We start from the raw sequence: 4,613 nt of genomic DNA, 5'->3' as shown, positions 1-4,613 counted from the left end.
CCTGGTAAGGTTTTAATGAAGCAACATTAAAGCACATTACAAGCTCTCGATGGTTATGGTATCCAAGGGGGAGTGTTATGAACCAGATTGTGGGTGGCTCATAACCAAGAGATTATGACTTGTAATCTTTCTATTTATCTATGACGGTGTAATCTCTTATATAAGGAACTTCTATGTTATGAATAAAGATAGACTTTTCCATTACTTTTATAACAATTTTTAAGATGTTTACAAATTATACAAAGAAACATACTTTAATGGATAGAAAAGAGAAAGAGGGATCATGCTTGTTTAGGGCTTGTGCGGAATGTTTCGGGGTTAATATTTATTAGTGAATAAAGAATTTTATTTATTAGTGAATAATTTTTTTTTATTTACAGATAAGAATGTTTAACAAAATTAATTGTGTCTGTATTTCCATATTTTATTTTTGTACGATTTAACCGGATCTTTACGTTATTAGCGATTTCATGACCGTAGGTAGCAAAACTTAGGTAGTTGTTAATATAAAACTCTAATATTGGAACGTAAAACAGTTTTTTTTTCAAAAGAAATTTAATTAGTTTTTTTTAAATGTGTCATGACATGTTTTTGAAAATATATAATTGTAGTATAGTTTCTTTTAGATAGATTAATATTGATATAATTTCATATAATTATATAGCTGTATGCCTATTTCATTCGTAGTTTTTTTTATACTCCCTCTGTTTCATATTAAGTGTCGTTTTAGGCTTGTGCACACGGATTAAGGAAACAATTAATTTTGCATGTTTTCTATATAAAAACACAATTACCTATACACCTACCATATTTCAACCAATAGAAAAACAAATAACAAAATAAAATTAATAAATTTTGCATTGAAAACCGAAAACGACACTTATTTTGTAACAAAATTTTTTCTCTAAAACGACACTTAATATGAAACGAAGGAAGTATTTGGTAAAAATATTGTGGATAGTTTAAAATGGGAATGGTGGACTAAAAATGTTAAAGTGGTATAGGTCTATTTTCGAACACAAGGAAAACGTAATAGCTGTGTTTTTATACTCTTGGGCTTGAAAATCGGTGGGTCTTGAGTCACAATTTAGGTCTAAAACTGGAAAAACGGTTTAATCTCCTTTTTTTTCCTCATCATCAACAGCTTCACAAGTTCTTGCGATTTCTGGCCTGATTGCATTTTTAGTGTGTGAGTTTGTAAAATTATAGTTATTCTAAAGTGTCATGGAAAAGAGATTTTCTCACCTCAGCTAAGGCTGTCTCTGCCGCATTCCTTGCTCAGTGCTCATTTGTTGCTTTGTTGTTCTTGGAGCCTAAAATAAGAAGGTTTGAATTTGTTAATTGACTTTGGCAATTAAATAAGTTGATTATCAAGCTTGATGTGTTTCTCTTGTTACCATAGATTTATCTTAAATTTCCAATAGATAAATTTTGAATAAAACATAACTTACAAAAAATACTAACAAACAAAAATCATCAAATAATGAAAGAGAAGACAAAAAAAAAGATAAAGTTCTTTTGGCCAATTAGATCCATTAAATAAAAAAATAAACAATAACTATTAAATATACTAAACACATAAACTACATTAAAATTCTAACTAAATTTATATAATAATTAATTAAAAGAAATATTAAACTTTTTAACCAATGAAAAATAGATAACAGGATAACCTTATGAATTGTTGAATTAATCTAAATCTAAGGGTGCAGATTTATTCTTCTCTCTCTTTCTCTCTACAGACACATATTTCTCATTCTCTTCTCTTTTTTTTTTTTTGGTACATCTTCTCTTCCTCTTCTTTCTTACCATTTGTTTTTCATATTTGATCAACAGAAAACATAAGAAGATGATAATGGAGTTGAAGAATACGAAGATTCGCTGGTGACGAAGCTCTGGAGGCTCCCCGGAGACGAATCCACGGCGGAGCTCAAGGTCGACTTCACGCCATCATCTCACATGTACTCAAGCTCAACGTCACACCATCTTCGCAATCTCGCTGTCACGCCATCGGCTCAAGTTCGCCGTCACGCCATCGGCTCGAGTTCGCCGTCAATCTAGCCTAACAGAGAGGAGGAAGATTCTTCCCAAATCTCCATTATTCTTTTTCATTTCTTGCTCCTTTAATCTGCCGACGCATGGATCTGATATGTTTGTGATGGTGAGATTTAATGTTCTTTTGTGGGTTTGATACCTAGAAGATCTGGAAGCTGAACCGAAGATCTGCATATAATCTAACGGTTTAAAAAGCCTACGACAAAAAAAAAGAAACTACGCAGCTGATATCACTGAATATGCCTTCAAATTGAAATATTCAAGTTTTAAAAAGATCTTACCATTGCTTCTTATATATTTTCATCATTTTATTCTCAGGGCATAATGAAGCAACTGTTTTTGTGCTTCGAACGACATCGGATCTCTTTTTTTCTAGTTCAACTCACTCACGCTGAAATGCATGATAAGTCGAAATTGAACAGTCTGCTGATGTTACCGACTTTTGTTGCTCTGTATTCTCCCTGAAGCTGCAACCAGTAGAGGAATCGTTGAGAGTTTTAGAGATGAAGGGTTGCTTTGTTTAAGATGAAGTATATATAAGGAGGATTTAAGGAGGTGTTACGAATCGAGCCCATTAATAATGAATTGATTTAAGATGGGGAAATGGAGAAATTGATGAAGAGAACTTGTTTCTTACTTTCCTGGAAACTCAAGAGTCAAAACCCATTTATCATAACATAATATCGAACTTTTTTTAGTTTTTGAAGAAACCCATTTATCATTATCATATGACATAATATCGAAAAAATGAAAAAATAATTAATTTTGAGTGAGACCCATATATTATGGCGGCTGCGTGGTTTGAACCCACAAACTGACGGACTTAATTAGAAACTTTAGACTACTGGTTAAAGTGTATTTTGTTGTTCATAGCCATCTGACCAAGAGTATGGGTTTAGAAAAAATACACTGGAGAGGGCCTCATCATACTGTTTATTTAAAGGGAATGATTGACTCGCTATTTCTATTCAAATAGTTCAGCTCATACGCACATTTAATTTACGAATAAATATTACGAAATTTCTAAGTAAAATATCTAATGCAATGTTCTTTTTGTATTACATTTGCCAACGATGAAAAATGTAGTCGAGATGCATGCTTGACGTTGTTTCTACTCAACAGTCGTCCTTGTATTACGTTATCAATTTTTAAAAATTGGATTATGCATGACTAAATTGATATTATTTCTTGAAATTGATAGCTCGTTGAAAGAAAAACAAAGTGATCATATATACACATTTTGAATACTGTAAAATTAAAGTATCAGATTGGCATGGATTTATTTTATCATGTTTGTTTCTTTCTCATGATACATCGACATCTAAATATAAATCTGTCTAAATTGAAAACTCAAAACCACGTTTAGATCATGATGAGTGAAAGATCTATATGGTTCTTAAATTGTAAATATAAATTTTCTTATAAATGATTATCGTAAAATGTATATGGCCTCCTAAATTTGAGGTTTGGACAGGGTTGAAGAAGTGAACAACACACACACACTCAAAATGTCGCACAACACAATACACATAGCTAGCTATGAAGGGGGAGGGACGGAGGGTTATCAAAATGACTTGAACAATAGTGTAAGAATGGTATCTTGATCGTGAGGCTGTGGTGGCTGACAAGAGACAAATAGCATGACGAGGTAACTTAAAGCGATTAATCGAGTGTTTCTACTCCTTTGTTGATAATTTTTGTCGAGATTTTTCTTTTCATAAATGGACACATTTTTGAAAGCTATAAGTATAACAAAGGATACAAACGAAACAATTTTTACAATCGGTTCATCTAGCCGCTATGACCCCTTAGCCGAGGGTTATCTACGAGACGTCCCATTGTTCGTTGCCTTTTGCTATCCAGCTAGCAACATTGGGGCGCCGGTGGTGTTCTACTAGGCGGTAGGTAAATATCTGCGCCTGTATAAATTAATATTAACTATTATTTATTAGTCATATAAGAAAATATAGAACAAATAGTATTGGTAGATAATTTGTATCTGTATTTAGATGGAGCTTTCTGTATATATGACTCACCGAGTTTGCGGATTTTGTATGGTTGAGCCGAAACCATATAAAATGATGATATAACCAAAAAGAGAATCAAAAGCAAAGCAATAAACCACAACTTTCCCTTCATTTCATTTATTTTTGTGGATATTTTCGTTTTGTTTTCTCTAAGTTATAAAAGTTTTACGTATACATGTGTGTATTTATATGAATCAAAGAATGCGACTAAGTCAATAACTAATCAGATGGGGCTTTCGGAGGATTTCATTCATCTTTTACTTTAAATGCTTACTAGGTGATACCCGCGCAGATTGATACAAAGTCTTTCCAGATATATAGATTCATATGTTCTCTTGGAGAGGAAGTTTTCCAAGGAAGTTACGGAGAAGTTTGATTTACAATGTTAAGAAGAATAAAATCTATATTTTAATATGAGTTTCAAATTAATAGCGCGTGAATGAACTTTGAAATATCATAAAAAATATAGAAATATCATTATGTATTTTGATTCCTATGATTGTACGTACGGTGATGACTGACTAGCTCTTT

This window comes from Brassica oleracea, chromosome C3, assembly GCF_000695525.1.
Source record: "Brassica oleracea var. oleracea cultivar TO1000 chromosome C3, BOL, whole genome shotgun sequence".
In the NCBI taxonomy this organism is placed as follows: Eukaryota; Viridiplantae; Streptophyta; class Magnoliopsida; order Brassicales; family Brassicaceae; genus Brassica; species Brassica oleracea.
The sequence above is the reverse complement of the archived record's forward strand: the minus strand, read 5'-3'. Positions refer to the sequence as shown.